General features: G+C 44.9%; 1 protein-coding gene and 1 non-coding gene across 7 annotated transcripts in view; one reads left to right on the forward strand and one right to left on the reverse strand.

Moving 5' to 3' along the window:
- The window catches only part of ZNF75D (zinc finger protein 75D), a 67651-nt gene that overhangs the window by 17214 nt on the left and 29880 nt on the right, over window positions 1-20557 (forward strand). The window lies entirely within an intron of this gene.
- LOC121103829 lies at window positions 7316-7420 on the reverse strand. Its single transcript, XR_005836121.1, has one exon. It is a non-coding gene; the product is annotated as a U6 spliceosomal RNA (small nuclear RNA).

The following is a 20557-nucleotide window of genomic DNA, read 5'->3' on the forward strand; positions in this document are numbered from 1 at the left end:
TGTCCTCTTCAAACAGCATTTAAAACCCAGATTTTGTTAAAACACATTGCTGGGCCTCAGCCCCAGAATTTCTACCTCAGTTGGCCTGGGGTAGGGCCAGGAAGTAGGCATTTCTGACAAGTTCCGACCTGATGCTGACACTCCAGCACTCCCCCTTTGAGAACCACTGTCTTAGAACACCTCTCGTGTACTTTCTCCTGTGGGCAGAGATGTTCTTAGAACCTCAGGAGCTAGCAACAGCTACCCTGGGGCTAGATGTCAATACAAACTCCCCAAACGTATGGGGCTGACCACTTTAGGGTTAAATGTGAACTTTGTCTGCACTTTACTCTCCTATAATCGGCAAATCATTACCAAAAACTAAGCGTGGCCTTTTTTTAAATTTTTTTATTTTTATTTTATTTTATTTTTTAAAGATTTTATTTTATTCATTTGACAGAGATAGAGACAGCCAGCGAGAGAGGGAACACAAGCAGGGGGAGTGGGAGAGGAAGAAGCAGGCTCAGCGGAGGAGCCTGATGTGGGGCTCGATCCCCTAACGCCAGGATCACGCCCTGAGCTGAAGGCAGACGCTTAACTGCTGTGCCACCCAGGTGCCCCTAAGCGTGGCCTTAAAGGCTCTCTGTGTTTCCTGGGTTTCGAGGCTTCCCTCCCATCTCCCTGATCTTGCTGTCTGTTTCAGCCTCTGGGACTTCCAGCATGCTGGCCCTCCTTGCCACAATCTGGACATGGGCCCACGCTGGCGGTGGGTCCTGGTGGATCAGTCACCACGAAGCTGGCTGCATTGCAAGGACCTCTGGGATCTGGTGGCCCCCAGGAGTGGCTCCGACCGAAACACCTCGGAAGCATCTCTGCAAAACTGGCTTTTCTCCTTCCCGGTGCTATGTCTCCTCCAACGTCCTGCCTGCCTGCCAGCCTTATGCAGCTCAGCCCACGTAGCATGCTGCCCTCCCTGGAAAATGACCTTGGCAGAGGTCATCGAGCAGCTCAAAACGATGCAATAGGGAAGCACAGGGGCCTGGAGGTCTCCAGGGAGATTGGCCTTTCTCTGAGTCCTCCTCACTCCTTCCTCATTTTGGAGATAGGTGGGGGCAAAAACCATCCAGTGCTCCAGAGGTGAACTTGACAATTGGTGCAATTAGGTAGACCCTGCACCCTTGCCCCTGTAGGTCAGCAGCAGCCTGGGTGCTTGGAGACGCAGTCTGAGGAGCCAGTTCTTCTTTTTTTTAAGATTTTCTTTATCTGAGAGAGAGAGAGAGCAAGAATGGGGGGGCGGGGAAAGGGAGAAGGGACCCCAAGATCATGATCCGAGCTGAAGGCAGCTGCTTAACCAACTGAACCATCCAGGCACCCCTGAGGAGCCGGTTCCGTGGAGTCCTGTAGTGACCAAGGTTCACTTGCGCCTGGCAGGCGGGCGTCAGGACCGCCCAAGGGAGATTGGGCATGGATAGTTTTACAGGAATCTATTTCTGAGTACTTAGTTCCATACGTTCTTCCTAAAACTGATGTGAGGAAAACCCGAAGGGGGGTTCTCCATCCCCACCCTCCCCTTCATCACCCCCTTCCACCGCTCTTCCCTGCTCTGGTCTTCCCATGGTGCATTGGCCCAGAGTTTAACGTGTCTGAGGAGCCAAAGAGGCATCAAAATATTCCTGGTTGGGAAACTGAATGACGAATGACTGGGCAGGGAATCCTGCATATCAAATAGTTTCCTGTGTTTTCCTTTAGACAGAATTGAAGAAGGACTTATTAATCAACTTATCAGCTGATAGATCATTGGGAAAAAATTGGTGATGGCTCAGTACTTGCTTTATGCCATATAACTCAAGGAAATTTTAAAATTTTGAGTGACCGTGCTATAACAAAATTCTGTCCACGCCCATTGACATATCTTCTCTGAAAATGAGAAATAGGGATATAATTGGTGATGAGCCAGACCTCGTTCTGGAAATAACTAATATTTATTCATGATATGAATTAATTTCAAGGAAGTCCTCTATATCATTAGGAGTGGGATTTTCAATAAATATGTATTTTTTTGTTTATAAGTACCCAAATTTATAATATATTTATGTTGTTTAATCAATAGTATTTAATACTTGTAATAATCAAAAGAAACACATTGACACTTAAAGCCTCATGGTCTTAGGACATTTTCCCCCTATTTACATGTATTTTAAAGGAAACTTACTGAAGCATGACACAAACAGAAAAATGCTCAAGTAGTAAGTGTCCAGCTCAGTGATCTCACTAAGTGAACATCCTTGTAACCATAACCACCACCCAGATCAAGAACAAGACCATTAGGAGCACTCTAGGAATGGGACGGTTGGGTCATAAGGCTTATATATGTTCAGCGCCAAAATGTTTTTCAAAATGTTTTTCAAAAATATACCAACCCGCATTCCCACTGGCAGTGTGTGAGGGTTTCAGTTACTCCTTGTCCCTGCCAACATTTGAAACTGGCTGTCTTTTTCATTTCAGCCATCCTGGTGAGTAGAAGGATTGTGGTTTTAATCTGCATTTCCTTGATCAATTAAGACGAGCACCTTCTCACGTGTCTAATATGTGACTAGTGAGTATTTGAATATACGTTTTTGCAAAGTGCCTGTTAAGTCTCTTGCCCGTATTTCTATTGGGTTCTTTTTTTCCTACTGATCTGTTGGATTCTGAATTTGAGTCCTTTGTTGGATGCATGTACTGCCGGTACCTTCTGCCACTCCATGACTTGCTGTTTCACTCACTTGATGTCCCCTAATGAAGAAGAGTTCCCCGTTGTAGTGTCTTCCAATTCATCAGTATTTTCCTTTGTCATTAGTGCTGTTGAAGTCTTGGTGCAGAAATGACCACCTATGCCAAGGTCATGAAGATATTTTCCTATGTTGTCATTTACAGGTCCTATTATTTTACCTTATACATTTAGATCTAAAATTCATCTGGAATTGACTTCTTAAACAAGACGTGGTATATGCAGTGGATAATTATATAGCCAAAAAAGGAATGAAATATTGTCACGTGGATACATGACGCAAAGGACACCTGCTACAACATGTGGATGGATGAACCTCAGAAAACAATATGCTAAGTAAAATGAATATGAAATATTCAATATTCAATATAGGTAAATCCATAGGGACAGAAAACAGATTAGCGGTTGCCAGAGGCTGGGGAGGCTGGGAGTCTCCTTTGGGGTAAAGAGAATGTTTTCAAAGCAGATGTGATGGAAGCACAACCTGGTGAAGGTACTAAGTGCTCCTTTAACTGTACATTTTTTTCCGAGGTCCATCCATGTTGGAGCATGTATCAGTTCCTCATTCCTTTTTATGGCTGAATTATATTCCACTGATAGATAGATAGACCGTATTTTGTTTATTCATTCTTCCACTGAAGGACGTTTGGCTTTTTTTCGTCTTTTGGCTTTGTGCATAGCGCTGTATGAAAATTCATGTATGAGTATTTGTTTGGATGCCTGTTTTCAAGATAATTGAAATAACTTTCAAACTAATTGAAAATCCAGTTCTTTCCGTATATACCTAGGAGTAGAATTCCTGGGTCAGATAGTAATTGTATGTTTACCTTTTTGAGGAAACCTCCAAATGGTTTTCCACAGCAGCTGTACCCTTTTACATTCCCACCAGAAAGTACAAGGATTCCAATTTCTCCACATCCTCACCAAGCCTTGTTAATTTCCATTCGTTTTTAATTATAGTCATACTAGTGGGTGTGAAGTGTTGTGGTTTTTACTTGCATTTCCCCAATGACTAATAATGTTGAGTATATTTTCATGTGCTTATTGGCCATATGTATATATTCTTTGAACAAATGTCGATTTGAGCCTTTTGCCCATTTTTTAAAATTGGGTGGTTTGTCTTTTTGTATTTGAATAGTAACAGTTCTTTATATATCCTGAATAATTGGCCCTTATTACATACATGATTTGTAAATATTTTCTCCCATTCTGGAGAAATGCATCTCTTTCTTGATGCACAAACGTTTTTACTTTTACTGAAGTCCAAGTTATTTATTTTTTCTTTAGTTGACTGTACTTTTGGTGTCATATCTAAACAAATTACTGCCAAATCCAAAGTCATGAAGATTTGACCTTTGTTTTCCTCAGGATTTTAAAGTTTTAGCTCTTTGAGCATTTAGGTCTTTGGTCCATTTTGAACTAATTTTTTATATATTGTAAGGTAGGGGGTTCAGCTTCATACTCTTTCATGTGACTATCCAATTGTCTCAGCCTCATTTTTTGAAGAGCCTGTTTTTCTTCATTGAATGATCTTGCACCTTTGTCAAAACTCAGTTGACTGTAGATGTATAAGCTTATTTCTGGACTCACAATTCTATTCAGTTTCTCTGTATATATCCTTATGCCAGTACTACATTGTTTTGATTATAATAAATTTTGAAATCAAAAAGTAGGAAGCCTCGGGGCGCCTGGGTGGCACAGCGGTTAAGCGTCTGCCTTCGGCTCAGGGCGTGATCCCGGCGTTCTGGAATCGAGCCCCACATCAGGCTCCTCCGCTATGAGCCTGCTTCTTCCTCTCCCACTCCCCCTGCTTGTGTTCCCTCTCTCGCTGGCTGTCTCTATCTCTGTCAAATAAATAAATAAAATCTTTAAAATAAAAAAGTAGGAAGCCTCCAACATTGATCCTCTTTTTCAAGGCTGTTTTGGCTATTTGACTTGTCTTGCAATTTCGTACCAATTTTAGGGTTGGCTTTTCTGTTTCTGCATAAAAAGCTATTGGAAGTTTGATAGGGATTGTATTGAATTTTGTAGATTGTTTTGTGCAGTATTGCCATTTTATTTATTTTTAAAGGTTTACTTATTTATTTTAGAGAGTGTGAGTGGGGGTAGGCACAGAGGGAGAGGGAGAGAGAGAATCCCCAAGCAGACTTCCTGCTAAGCTCAGAGCTGGATGCAGGGCTCGATCCCAGGACCCCAAGATCATGACCTGGGCTGAAACCAAGAGTCAGCTGCTTAACCGGCTGAGCAACTCAGGCAGCCCTAGTATTGCCATTTTAGCAGTCGGTCCATGAACATAGGATGTCTTTCCATTTTTCTAGGTGTATTAAAATTTCTCTTAGTAATGTTTTATAGTATTTATGTTACAACTCTTGAACCTCCTTGGCTAAATTCATTCCAATGTATTTCATTCTTTTTGCTATTACCGTAAATGGAATTATTTTATTAATTTACTTTTCAGATTGTTCATTGCTTGTATATAAGAATACAACTAATTTGGAGTGCCTGGGTGGCTCAGTTGGTTAAGTGTCTGACTCTTAATTTCAGCTCAAGTCATGATCCCAGCGTTGTGGGATTGAGCCCTGCTTAGGATGCTCTCCCTCTCCCTCGGCTCCTCCCCCCACTCATGTTCTCTCTTTAAAATAGAATAAATACATCTTTTTTTTAAGATCTTATTTATTTATTTGACAGAGAGAGAGAGCACAAGTAGGGGAAGCACAACCAGGCAGAGGGAGAAGGAGAAGCAGGCTTCCCGCTGAGCAGGCAGCCCAATGCAGGGCTTTATCCCAGGACCCTGGGATTGTGACCTGAGCCGAAGGCAGATGCTTAATGATTGAGCCACCAAGATGCCCCTAGAATAAATAAATCTTTTTTTAAAAGATTTTATTTATTTATTTGACAGAGAGAGAGACAGCCAGCGAGAGAGGGAACACAAGCAGGGGGAATGGGAGAGGAAGAAGCAGGCTCCCAGAGGAGGAGTCTGATGTGGGGCTCGATCCCGTAACGCCAGGATCACGCCCTGAGCCGAAGGCAGGTGCTTAACGACTGAGCCACCCAGGCGCCCCAGAGAATAAATAAATCTTAAAAAGAAGAATACAATTGATTTTTGCGTGTTGCTCTTTTATCCTGCAACTTTGGTGAATTTGTTTATTAGCTTTAGGCGTTGGTGTGTGAATTCTTTAGGATTTTCTATCTGTAAGATCATGAAATCTGTGAATGTAGTTATACTTTTTCCATTCCATTTTGAGGATTTTTCTGTTTGCTTGTCTGATTGCTCTGGCTAGAACTTCCAGGACAGTGTTACCTAATTTGTTGGTGTTCAGTTATTCATAGTGTTTGCTCATAATCCTTTATATTTATGTAAGGTCGCCACTTCATTTCTGATTTTAGTGATTTGAGTCTTTCCCCTTTTTTCTTTAGCTAAACGTTCGTCAACTTTGTTGGTCTTTTCAAAGAACTACCTTTTTGTTTTGTTGAATCGCTGTAATATTTTTCTGTTCTCTCTTTTCTTTATCTCCACTCTAATCTTTATTATTTCTTTCATTCTACTGGCTTTGTATTTAGTTAGATGATCTGCTCCTCCCCCCCCCTCCCCCTCCCCTGCCCCTCCCCTCCCCCTCCCCTGCCCCTCCCCCTCCCCCCCCTCCTCCTCCTCCTCCTCCTCCTCCTCCTCCTCCTCGTTTCTTAAAGTGGTAATGTCAGGTTACCAATTTGAGATATTTCTTTTTTCATGTATGTATTTACAGCTCTCAATTTCTTTCTTTTTTTAAAATTTTATTTATTTATTTGACAGAGAGAGTGCACAAGCAGGGGGAGTGGGAGAGGGAGAAGCAGTCTCCCCACTGAGTAGGAACCCAATGTGGGGCTCGATCCCAGGACCCTGGGATCATGACCTGAGCTGACGGCAGACGCTTAACCGACTGAGCCACCCAGGCACCCCTCTTGATGTCTTTGTGAGCACTGCCTTTGCTTCATCTCATAAGTTTTGTTACGTTGTGATTTGATTTCATACATTTCATTTCCTTTCTGGTTTCTTCTTTGACTCAATGTTTTTAAGAGTGTGTTGTTTAATTTCCACATATTTGTTAATTTTCCCGTTTTCCTTCTGGTTTTGACTTACAGCTCCATTCTGTTGTGGTCAGAGAAGATATTTTGTGTGAGTTCAGTCATTTAAAACTTACTGGGACTTTTTTGGGGTGACTTTTAAATTAAGTTTAATTTTTTTAAATGCTGAATATGAGATCTACCCTCTTAAAAATTGTGAAGTGTACAATATTATTGAATATATGTACAATGTTGTACAGTGGATCTCTAGAACTTACTCATCTTGCTTAACTGAAACTTTATGCCCGTTGATTAGCAACTACCCATTTCCCCCTGCCCCCTAGCGCCAGCCAACCACCATTCTACTCTGACTCTATGAATTTGACTATTTTAGATACCTTATATAAGTGGAATAACAGTATTTGTCTTTCTGTGACTGCCTTATTTCATTTAGCAGAATGTCTTCGAGGTTCATCCATACTGTTGCATTTTGCAGAATTTCCTTTCTTGTGTGGCATTTCTTTAAAATATATGGAACAGCTCACAAATTTGCATGCCATTCTTGTGTAGGGGCCACTCTCATCTTCTCTGTAAAGGGCCGGTTTTAGTATATGTACTGCTGAAAATCGCATCTTTCTTTTTTTAATGCTGAGTAATACTCCATTGCATGTATATGCCACATTTTCTTTATTCATCTGTCAATGGATATTTGGGTTGTTTCTACATCTTGGCTGTTGTGAATAATGCTTCCATGTACAGATCCTGACTTCAGTAATTGTGGGTAAAGACCCAGAAATGGGATTACTGATCATATGGTAGTTCTATTTTTAACTTTTTGAGAAACCTCCATTTTGTTTTCCATAACGACTGCACTATTTTGCATTCCCACCAACAGTATACAAGGGTTCCAATTTCTTTTAATCTTTGCCAACCCTTGTTGTCTTTTTTTTTTAAATAATAGCCATCCTGACAGGTGTGATGTGATATCTCATTGTGGTTTTGATTTACATTTCTCTGATGATTAGTAATTTTGAGCATTTTTTCATATATCTGTCGTTCCATTTGTGTATCTTCTTTGGAGAAATGTCTGTTCAAGTTCTTAGCCCATTTTCTACAAAACACTGATGAAAGAAATTAAAAACCCAAATGAAATGGAAAGACACCCCATGTTCATAGATCAGAAGACTTAATATTGTTCAAATGTCCATATTTCCCAAAACGATCTACAGGTTCAGTGCAATCCTATCAAAATCCCATTGGATTAAAAGAAAAAAGAAATAGAAAAAAACCAATTCTGAAATTCATATGGGACCACAAAAGGCAATGAATAGCCAAGTCAATCTTGAGAAAAAAGGACAAAGCTGGAGGCATAATTCTTCCTTATTCCAAAATACATTACAAAGCTACAGTAATCAAAACAGTATGGTACTGACATAAAAGTAGACAGATAGACCAGTGGAACAGAATAGAGAGCCTGGGAATAAATCCATGTATGTTTGATCAACTGACTTATGACAAGGGTGCCATGAATTTACTATGGGCAAGTAATAGTTTCTTCAACAAATGGTATTGGCAAATCTGGATATCCACATGCAAAAGAATTAAATTGGACCCTTATCCTACACCTTATACAATAGTCAACTCAAAGTGGATCAAGACTTAAATGTAAGACTTAAAATAAAACTCCTAGAAGAAAACATGTTGAGAAAGCTTCAAAACATTGGTCTCAGCAATGATTTCATAAATATTACCCTAAAAGAACAGGCCACAAAAGCCAAAATAGACAAGTGAGACTATATCGAACTAAAAAGTTTCTGCACAGCAAAGGAAACAACAGAGTTAAAAGGCCACCTATGGAATGGAATGCGAGAAAATATTTGTGAACCATATATCCGATAAAGGGTTAACTTCCAAAATATATAAGGAACTCCTATAACTTAACAGCAAAAAAACTAATAAAAAGTGGGCTACAGACTTGTGACCTAACATATAGTCTATCCTGAGAATAGTCCATGTGCACATGAAAATGTATGTTCTACTTTTGGGGGGTGGAATATATGTGTGTTAGGTCAAGTTGATTTATAGTGTTGTTCAAGTCGTCTATTTCCTTATTGATCTCTCTGGTGTTCTATCCATTACTGAAAGTGAGAAGTAAAATTTTTGGACTATTGTAAAACTATTTCTCCCTTTGATTTTGTCACATATTGCTTTATATATTTTGGGACTCTCTTGTAAGGTGTGCATATGCCTATAATTGTTATATTAATTCTTGATAAATTGACTCTTTTATCGATATGTAATGTCATTCTTTGCCTCTTGTAACATGTTTTGATTAAAGTCTATTTTGTCTAATATTAGCATAGCCACCTCAGGTCTCTTGATTACAGTTTGCATGGAATATCTTTTCCATCCTTTCACTTTATTTTTTTTCAAAGATTTTATTTATTTATTCGACAGAGATAGAGACAGCCAACGAGAGAGGGAACACAAGCAGGGGGAGTGGGAGAGGAAGAAGCAAGCTCATAGAGGAGGAGCCTGACGTGGGGCGATCCCGGGACGCCGGGATCACGCCCTGAGCCGAAGGCAGATGCTTAACTGCTGTGCCACCCAGGCGCCCCCCATCCTTTCACTTTAAACCTATTTATGTATTTGGGTTTAAAATGAAAGTCTTGTAGACAGATTATGGAAGGATCATGGTTTGTTTTTTAAACGCATTCTACTAATCTCTGCCTTTTAATTGGAGAGCTTAATACATTTACATTTAAAGTCAGTAGTGAAAAAAAAGTACTGATAAGGAAGGATTTCTGCCATTTTCTCATGGTTCTCTTTCTCTATGTATCTTATATCTTTTTGTTCCTCAATTCCTCCAATACTGCTTTCTTTTTATAATTGATTTTTTGCAGGTACCATCTTGATTGCTTTCTCATTTCCTTTTCAGTATTTTTAAATCTATTTTCTAAGTGTTTATCCTGGGACTACAATGAACATTTTAAACTTGAACAATCTGGTTAGAATTAATACCAACATAGCCTCAGTAGTGCACAAAAGCTTTGCTCCTATACAGCTCTGTCCTCAGTGTTGTTGTTACTGTGACAAATTACATTCTTATATATTATTTCCATTAACACAGATTTATAAGTATTGTTTTATGCATTTGCATTTTAAATCATGTGGGGGAAATAGAGACATTACGAACCAGAAACATGATACAAGTGGTTTTATATTTACTTGGATTGTTACTTTACCACTGTTCTTTATTTCTTTGTATGACTCCCATTTACTGCTTAGGATCCTTTCGTTTTAGCTGGTGGGACTAATGGTAGCCTTTCCTGTAAGGCAGGTCTACTAGCAAAGGATTCTCCCAGCCTTTGTGTATTTGGGGATGTCTTAATTTCTCTTTCCATTTGGAAGCATAGAATTGCCAGATATCAAATTCTTGGTTGACAGATGGACAGGGTTTTTTGGTTTTTTGGTTTTTTTCTGCCAGCATTTTAAATAGGCAGTCCCACCATGTTTTGGCCTCTGTGGTTTCTTATGAGAAACTGACTGAATCCTTTTGAGGCTTCCTTCAACCTAATGAGTCCCTTCTGTCTTGCTGCTCTCAGGGTTCTCTTTCTCTTTGCCTTTATCCAGCCACTCTCTCACCATGAGAGAGTTTGAAGTTAGGTGAAAAAAGGCAAGCCCCTTGCATCGGTCCTCAGGGATACTCCAGACAGCTAAAAGTAGACAAATATAATTCCTTGGGAACAAGGTCTCCTCTGCTCCTTCCAGAACAAGATACCTACACAGCGAGGAATGCCAGCTGTCGTCTTCAAGACTGTTGGCATGGGGGGGGGGCAGTGGGGCAAGGCTCACAAAGCTCTCGTATCCTAAGTCTTCTCTTCATTTATTCAGCATTTATTAGTTGCTATAAATCTTTGTTTCCTAGAGTCTGACTAAATCTGACCATTTTGGCCCATTTTTTTGGTGTTTCTGTGAAGGGGCAGGCCCTTCAAATTCCCTACTTGACTATTTTTGCTGATGTCACTCTAAGGGTACTCTACCTCTCTGTTCCCGCCCATCGCCTATTTTTTTTTCCCATTATAGCCCTTCCCATGTTTAATCCAGTTGTTTAAAATTCCCTGTTTGATGATTCAAAAGTCTGTGCCATATCTGAATATTGTTCTGATGTTTGCTTTGTCCTTCAGACTCTGTCTATTACTGCCTCATAGCATACGCTGTAATTTTTTGTTGAAAGCCGGAACGACACATTGGATAATAGGAGCTAAAGAAATAGGCTTTGGTGTGAGGTTTTATGTTGATCGGTCTGGGAGCTGGGCTTTGTTCGGTGCTTGCTCTAGCTGTCTGGCTCTAAGTGCCAAGGCTGCAAATTCCTCCAGCATCCCTGTTTGTCTCTTTCCTGTTGTCTTTGGCCATCTCTCAAAAATCCTTCTTAAGTAAGAATCTGGACCTGGCAGCCCTTCCCACTGCAGTATAACAGTCTGATAATCTACTGCTATTCTTCTAGACCCCGTTACTGTGGTGGTATGATGCACGGTTGAGGGGGGGGTCAAGTGTTCTATAATCTTATGTTTAAATCTTTATCTTTTAGTAGGCCCATGTCCCTGGGCTGTGACCTTCGCTGGCAGTTTCTCAGCTTTTTACCCCCTCCTTTTACTTAAGACTGAAAGGCGAGTGGGGGTGGAATTGAGTAATTTCCCTTCTCAGGTATGACAAAACCCTGGTAAAGTCTTTTTCCCTGCTGAATAGGGGAACTTTGCCATGCAGAAAGCACTGCCTGTATTTCTGCCTGTATTTCAGAATGTTTAACGGCCCCTCCAGCCGGTCTGTCAGAAACATGAGGTGTCCTATATCTTCCTGAGAAAAGTTGGTGGAGTTTCTGGAGGTAAAACTCCCTAAAGTACGATGGCCCTCCTAAGACCGCAGCCCCCAGGATTCTCTCACTCTCCTGCTAGTCCTGCTCGGCCTCTAGTAATTTGTCAAAGGTCCTGGGTAAGTGTTCCTACCAGTGTATGGTTCCAGTGGCTTGGGCTCCAGGCAAAGCAGTTGTCTCTGACTGTGATAGTCGGTCTTGGCACTGTCCCTAGATTTTAGGGTGGCAGTTTGCCCCGCAACCCGAATTTTCTGAGGAATACAAGAAAAGAGACCCTGAGATGGCAGGGATCACATTTGAGTCATTGGTCCACAGCCAATGCCACACACCTCCATGTTTTTTCCAAGCAAGCTCTCAACAATTTGTAATAAGGCTGTGAATGTTTTCTTTTTGTTTTTCTTTTTGTCACATACCTTGGTCTCCTCCTTTTCATCTCCACAGAGCCCTCTTTTCCACATTTTTCCTCTTACTCTCCAACTCTTTGTATGTTCTCCATGTAGCCAGTAGGAGGTGGGTCATATTCTTGCCCCTGCTTCCCCTGAGTCCAGATTAGAGGCAGGAATAGCTAAATGGGAGTCAGCCATCAAGAGCCCCGATGCAAGAAAGTCACGGCCTCTCCATGTCCGTCTGATGCAAATAAGGACAGCTCAGCCCTGCAGGCCTAGCTTAGGAGGTCTAGGAAGCCAGACCAGTGTAGACTCCGTGTGTAGCTCTGACATCATGAATCGCATGGTCACTTTCTGTTGTGTAGGCCCCCTCCCCCCGTCCCCCCGCCCTGGGTCTGTGGCACGTTGTTATGGCAGCCCTTGACAATGAATACACATGGGTTTCTTAGGAAGCACTTGTGCTCTCTTCCGCCACTGTGAAGTGCTAAGATGTGGTGTGCCCAGATGGAAGGGGTGCTGGAATAAGAGTCAAAGGTCAGAGAATGGGGTGTCCATGTTTCCTATTGACCTGCGAGATCTGGAGCAAGTCACGTTACTCCAACGAGCCTGTGTTTCTGCCTCTCTGAGCTAAGGCAACCATATGGGCTCTACGCACTTTACTGGACGGCTTCTAGGATCACGTTTATGGCTATGAAATCACACTTTAATTACCAATCCGTTTACAACTATCCAAGGTTATTATTCGCACCATTCTCATTATCGGGTCGAGGAGTTTGCCTTCTCACCTACTCTCCAAATGCGCCAAGCGTAAGAAGGGGAGCGCAGGCTCTGTGGTTTTCCTTCTTACTGAGGAGCACGGGGAACGAGAAAGAGGGGAGAGGAACGTGCCGACTGGCAGCGGTGATAGTCAATGGTTTCTTTTCTCATGATTTGACCGCATGTGGATTCCTTTTGTGGAGAAAACTCTCCTCGTGGGAAATCGACATTCCATGGGACACCCATCTGCGGCAGGAAAGGCTCAGCCTGTGCAAACAGCGTCTGTTGAGTACCTACCATGTGTACCAGGCACTGCATTACAGGGCGAGCAAGCACGCAGGTCTGTGACCCTGCAGAGTGTACTGTGCGATGGAGAAGAAAAAAGCCACTAAAGAATTACAAGCAGCTAATTTAACTACTTGTGAATTTCCAGCTGTGCAAACATTTCCGACTTGGGAGGATACTAGTCCATCTCCTCAGGACTGGGGGGGGGGCTCCCGTGACAGTGCTGGCTAGGAAGGGACAGAGAGAGCCACCATGCAGTCACGGCTACAGATGGACTTGGGGAAAGCAAAACGAAGGTGGGTTAGCGCCTTCTCTAAAGGAGCAATGATTCGGCAGGGCTGGCTGGCATTTTATTTTCCTAGTGTGATTTTTCAGGTTGCAGTGACATTTCCAGATTTAAGGTGCTCAAAGAAAAGATGACGCTGAGCCTCCCCTGGAGAAGCCAGGAAATAGGAAGGGCTAAGGAGCCAAGAGCAGGACTGGCGGCCCTGGTTCAGGTTTCCCGAGGCTGGCGCCGCCTCTCAACCGCAGGCTGAGAGTGCTGCAGGCGGGAGGGGAAGGTTGCGCGCGCGCGTGTGCACACATACACACACACACACACACACACACAGAGTCACCCTTTCCTTTTTTGCACATCTCATTAAGAGGGACAAAGGTGGTGAAACTTTCGGTTTGATGCCTGTCTCTTCACAATCCCTAAAACTGGCCCATCCTTTAGGAAGACAGAAAAGAAAACCACTCACTTTGCAATGACTGCAATTCAGGAAGGTGTAATTGTAAATTTTAGGCGTCAGCGTGCCTGGGCAATGGGGTGCACAAATGTTTAGTCACACGTTCCTTGGGATGTGTCTGTGAGGGCAGTTTTGGTTGAGATTAACATTGGAATTGGTAGACTGAGTGAAGGACATTGCCCTCCCCAATGTGGGTGGGCCTCATCCAAGCAGTCGAAGGCCAAGTAAGAGGGAAATTCTGCGTGACTCCCTAAGCCAGGACAATCCGTCTTCTCTTTCCTGTGGACTGGAACCTAATCATCGCTTCTCTTGGGTCTCCAGCTTGCTGACTGCAGGTGTTGGGACTTCTCAGCCTCCATCATCTTGTGAGATAATTCCTTATGATACATACATACACACACATACATACCAATCCAACCTTTATATCAACAGATCAATCCTTTGCTAAAGAATTCTGCTTTTCTCCACCTTTGAAACAGACAAAACCAAAAGAGATTATATATAAATGTTACAAATCTGGCCAATTATTTATACATAGAAGAGTGTAAACCAAATATTAACAAACTGCAAAATTCTATATCACATTTTCCCTAAAACGTCATTGGTTATAATACAAATCCTGATTTCTGATATGTTACATGAGGGGAGAAAAGGTCAGTTCATATCAGGATGGTCATCTTTCAATGGGGAAAAAATCCTCCCATCTCCCCCAAAGTCCATGGCAATGATACAGGTGTTACATTTTTTTTATTGCAGCATTATTTTCTTAATTTAAATTCAAGTAATTAACATACAATGTATTGTTGGTTTCAGAGGTAGAGGTCAGTGATTCATCAATCTTATATAACACCCACTGCTCATTACATCACCTGCCCTCCTTAATGTCTGTCACCCAGTTACCCCGTTCCCCCACCCTATTCCCTTCTAGCAACCCTCAGTTTGTTTCCTAGAGTTAACAGTCTCTTATGGTTTGTCTCCCTCTCTGATTTCGTCTTGTTTTATTTTTTCCTCTCTTCCCCTATGATCCTCTGTCTTGTTTCCTTTTTTTTTTTAAAGATGTTATTTATTTATTCGACAGAGATAGAGACAGCCAGCGAGAGAGGGAACACAAGCAGGGGGAGTGGGAGAAGAAGAAGCAGGCTCATAGCGGAGGAGCCTGATGTGGGGCTCGATCCCAGAACGCCGGGATCACACCCTGAGCCGAAAGCAGACGCTTAACGACTGAGCCACCCAGGCGCCCCCCTCTGTCTTGTTTCTTAAATTCCACATATGAGTGAAATCATATGATACTTGTTTTTCTCTGATTGACTTATTTCACTTAGCATAATACCCTCTAGTTCCATCCGCGCCATTACAAATGGGAGTTATAGTTTGTTTATTTATTTATTTATTTATTTATTTGACAGAGAGAGCAAGAGAGCGAAAGTAGGGGAAGCAGCTGGCAGAGGCAGAAGCCCCCCCCCCCCAGCCTTGAGCAGGGAGCCCAATGCCGGCTCCATCCCAGGCCCCTGGGATCATGACCTGAGCTGAAGGCAGCCGCTTAACGGCTGAGCCACCCAGGCACCCCAGGGGCCATGTTTTATAAAGAAGTAAAAAAGCTATATCGCCAGCTGAAAGGGAGATAACTATGTCTATGGACCAACAGGGGGTCCCAGACAGAGGAGAGAGGGTGTGGAAACCACGCACAGCATTTTCGCCTTCGTGACCAAAAGTACGTGGAATGACCATAAAGGCACATCCAGAGATTGGGGTGGGGACAGGAACTAGGGTCACCCCCAGGAGGGGGAGGCGGGAGGAGAGGCAGAAACAGTAGCAGGATTTCTGTTGTTTTGGCTGCTGAAGACAGTGCAGCCGTTCTTTTCCTGGGGCCATGCATGCTTGCCCCAGGTTCGGTCCTTAACAGAAGCCTCTCACTGTGGCTAAGTTTTTGTGAAACAGAGACATGAGACTTTGACCCCCTCCGTAAGATTCACTTTTTTCTCTCTCTCTCCCTTTCTCTCCCCTCCCTACCCTCTTTCTTTTCCCCAGCTTTATTGAGCTCTAATGGACATATAACATTACATACGTTTGAAGTGTACAACGTGATCTGATACAAGTACATGTTTTGGAATGGTTATCACAATAGTGTTAGCACCTCCGTCACCTCACATAGTTACCTTATTCTTTGTGGTGAGAATACTTAAGATTTACTCTCTTGGCAGTTTTCAAGTACACATAATGCAGTATTGTTAACAAGAAACATCCTGCTGTATATGAGATCCTCAGAACGCAGTTATAATTAAAGTTACAAAATTATATAAATTATATAAAGCTATATAAAATTTATAAAATTACATAAAGATATAAAATTATAATTATTTAAGTTATTTAAGTTATAATTAATATTATAGTGAGAATTTTGTACCTGTTGACCAATATCTCCCCATTTCCCACTACCCCAGCACCCCCCCCAAACACCATTGTTTGTATGAGCTTGGTGTGGTTTTTAAAAAATATTTTATTTATTCATGAGAGAGAGAGAGACAGAGCACAAGCAGGGGGAGAGGCAGAGGTAGAGGGAGAAGCAGACTCCTGGGAGCCCAACGCAGGGCTCCATCCCAGGACCCTGAGATCATGACCTGGGCCAAAGGCAGACCCTTAACCATCTGAGCCACCCAAACACCCCTGGCTTTGTAAGATTCCAAGTATAAGAGATCGTACGGTATCTGACTGGTCCGTTATTTCTCGTATTTTCAGGTTTCTCATGTTTCACAAACCAAAAAAGCTCAAAAACGAAATTTGAGTGCAACAGTGGACCAAATCCCCAGGAATACTTATTAAAATGCCCATATCGGAGCCCAAACTAGAGCCAAGAAATCTAAATTTAACACGTCCTAAGTTTAACAAGCTCTTCCAAGAGTTTCTCCCTCGCCGCAGTGGAAGGTAGAGAGTGCTGAGGCGGAATTTAGGAGATAGTGGGGTCCCTGCCCAAGCCTTCCCCTCTCCTCCTCCGGGCCTCCAGCTGAGCTGGCACCTGGGGCAGAACCCCCCTGGCCCCACCCGGTGCCCCAAGGACTCCCCCACCAGGCCTTAGCGGCAACAGGCCGAGGCCAGGTGACTGCCCCCCAGCAGCACCGGACCCAGCAGCGGGCCAGCACTAGAGAGCCTGGAGGCAGTGAGTCCTGGAGCCGGAGGCGCGAACTCCCTGAAGGTGGGTGGCAGAGCTCCCTTGGGTGGCTTGGATCCCGGGACCACTGTCCCCAGCGCTGCCGAGGGGCAAGCGCGCTTAGAAGAGACAGCACAGGTCCCCTGTGTCCCCCGATCTGGGAATGAAGTACCATGGCCTGGCCGGTCCCTGTGTATCCGTGGGCCCGAGAATGGAAGGACCGTCACATGAATCATCCCTCTGCATTGCTGGACACAGGAATGGAAGGGGCACGGGTCCTGTGCATCCCGGGGCTGGGGAACAGAAAGACCATTTCACTTCCACGCAGCTGGATCCAGCACAGGGAACTTCATGAAGCTGGTGTTACAAGGAGAGACACTGGGTGTCCTTTAAGAACCTTGCCCAAGGTGGGCGCTGGGAGGCTCAGTTGGTTGAGCTTCTGACCCTTGGTTTCGGCTCAGGTCAGGGTCTCAGGGTGCTGAGGTCAGGCTCCAGCTCAGCCGGCAGTCTGCTTGCCATTCTCACTCCCTCTGCCACCTCCCCGTCTCGAATAAATACATAAATCTTTAAAGAAAAGACACTTGTCCAGGGACGAGATGGGAACAGTGTTGTTTTCCATGCCTGGGCAGGAAGAGCCATGAGTATGTTTTTACTTGATGCCCCCCAGGGAAGAGGCAGGTCCACGAGTTGTGTTAGAGCAAATAGAGGGAGGGTACCTGTGGCACCTGAGACCTGTGGAGATGGGCACGTGACCACCTCTGTGACCACCTCTAACCACAGGTGTGGCCTCAGACGTTGCACGTAGAACGTTTGGACGTTTGTAGACATGAGCACTGCAAGGTCCATGCATTCTAGCCTCGTCACCATTTCTCTCTGGCTTGGACCGTGTGACCTGGGACAAGTCATTCAGTGCTCCTGAGCCTCCAGCCACAGTCCCCTCATCCGTATTCAGGCCATCATACTAGTCCCCACCTCCTCGCTCTGCATGAGGCCCACGGGACCTGACACACGTGAGAGACTTCCAACAGCACGTGGACATGGCACGAGGAACGTGATCAGCGTCTTTCATTCCTCATGCAGCCCAGATGGCTGGTGGCCTGCATGGGGCAGCGTATATTTCCCAGGAGAAAGCCACTTGGCATGACATCGCAGGACGGGGGCCAGGCTGATGTTGGCTGGAGTGCACGTGTGCTGAGTGGAGAGGAACGAAGGGTTGTGGATTCACAGCCTGTGGAGGCAAGGCTGTAGCTAAGATCCCGTGGCTGAAGGTGACCAAGGGTGACTCAGAGCCACATGGACTTTCAGGGTTATTCACCAGACTTGTAAGCACTGCTCCCTGTTTCCTCTGTGGCCCATGTATCTGCAGAAACAGAAGATAGCCCACATGAGACTGGGAATGGGGTTTCAGGCCAGCACATGGGTGGTGGGTTCTCCTTAAGGCAGGTGCTCTTAGCCTTGGTGAAATTCTAGAGCCAAGCTGCTCAAGAGAACTTCCCACACTGATGGCTGGGGAGCGTGTGAAGTGTAGCGAGGACCCGAATTTTATACATTAATCACTTTGGACCTGAATGTCCCCATGGCTCTAGTGGCTACCCTATTGGACAGCACAGTTCTAGAGGGTCTAGGGATGGGCTTGGACATTCCATGAACCTTTTGGAAACTGGATGCAGAACTGGACGTGTCCGTGTACTTTTCTAGGAAGTGAGCCCATGGCTTTGCCATCCGTGTCTCAAACCCACTAGAAAGCTCAGGCTCTGCTGCGCTAGGGCTTTAGTGGAGAGTAAGCCAGTTGAGGGAGGTGAGAATGGCCTGGGGTAACCACTGCTGTTCCTCCTCTCTGCTTTTGTCCTGTCCTGAGCTGTGGGTGGCTCCCCCTGATGCCTACACAGAGAACCAGATTGGAATCTGAGACACGGAGGCCCAGAGCCATGGCACCCCGCCAGGAGGGGGTCATGGCCGTGGGCCTGGGTTGTGCAATCCAGGCCTGGCTGGAAACGGGCTCCGGCTTTCAAGACTGTGATGCCGCCTGTGAAGCCTTCCACCAGCATTTCAGGCAGTTGCAGGACAAGGAAGCAGCCAGGCCTCGCCAAGCTTTCCACAGACCCCGGGAGCTCTGCTGTCGAGGGCTGAAGGCAGACACGCACCCCGAGGGCCAAATCCTGGAGCTGCTGGTGTTGGAGCAGTTCTCGGCATCCTGCGCACCGAGGCGGAGAGCCGGCTGAGGCCGCTGGGGCTGCGGCACAGAGGACGTGTCGTGTCAGTGAGCATAGACTTCTGCCTGGAAGCAGCGCTGCCAGAGCAGGGGCGGATGTCACCCTTGGCGTCTTGGGGGTGAGACCCTGGGAAGGAGTGGAGGCAGCTGGCCCTGGGTCACACCTTTGTCTCCGTGCCCTGTTCGGCCCCAGGGTGTCGGCCCCGTCCTTTCGACTTGTGTTCTGCGTGGATCGGTGTATGGCGCACTTCTGCAGGTGTCAGAGCCAGTCCCGTCCTATAACTAACACTCTGTCGTGTCCCCGTAGATACACTGGAGTGGAATTCACAGGGAACACACCCTACCCAACCCATCCTCCAATAACATCAGTATTGTGCTGTGGGGGATGCCGGCCAGGTCTGGCCACAGCCTGTGTTTGTATACCCAGGAGCTGTCACAGTGTTACCCTGTCAAAGGGTTGCTTAGTTGTTGTTGTTGTTTAAGGTTTATTTATTTATTTGAGAGAGAGAGAGAGAGAGAGAGAGAATGAGCCCGAGCGGGCGGGGCAGAGGGAGAGAGAGACTCTCAGGCTGACTCCGGGCTAAGCGCAGAGCCTGATGCGGGGCTCGATGTCAGGACCCTGAGATCAAGATCTGAACCAAAACCAAGAGATGCTTACCGCTTGCACCACCCAGGAGCCCCCAAGGGTTGCTTTTTTAAAACAAAGAAAGGCAGCAAGGGGCAGACTGAATGGGGCTCGCACAGCCTAAAATGTGTCCTGTCTGGCTCTTCATAAGAAAATGTTGCCAACCCGAGTCCAGTGGAGCCCAGAACGGATATGAAGGAAAGGGAGCGTAGTCTGTCATGATCGAATGAGCGTGTGAACACACACGCTGGGGCCTGAAGGCACCGGAAGACCTCAGGAGGTGGTCACGTGCTCGCGTCTGTGCAGAGACTCACTGTGAAGGCGACAGCCAGCGGCAGGGCTGCTCCGTGATTTTCCAAAGTGGCCACACGGGTCAGGAGATCTGCACAGTAAGCGATAGAGTGGTTGCTTGATTTCCTTTTTGTTTTTTTTTTTTAAGATTCCATATTTTTATTTGAGAGAGAGAGAAAATGCACAAGCTGGGGGGAGCAGCAGAGAGAGAGCGTGACGTAGCCTCCCCCTGAGCAGGGAGCCCGATAGAGGACTCGATCCCAGGACCTTGAGATCATGACCTGAGCGGAAGGAAGACCCTAACTGATTGAGCCACCCACACGCCCCTAACGTGTTGATAATCTTAAACATTTATCTCCATCAGGGTTTAATACCCAAGAAAGAATAGGTGCTGGCAGAGAAGCACCTGGGGTGCTTCCGCTCCCCCGCATTTCCCCAGAAGCTCTAACAGATTCCTTCCTGA

Source organism: Ursus maritimus (genome assembly GCF_017311325.1).
Source record: "Ursus maritimus isolate PB19 chromosome X unlocalized genomic scaffold, ASM1731132v1 scaffold_X1, whole genome shotgun sequence".
In the NCBI taxonomy this organism is placed as follows: Eukaryota; Metazoa; Chordata; class Mammalia; order Carnivora; family Ursidae; genus Ursus; species Ursus maritimus.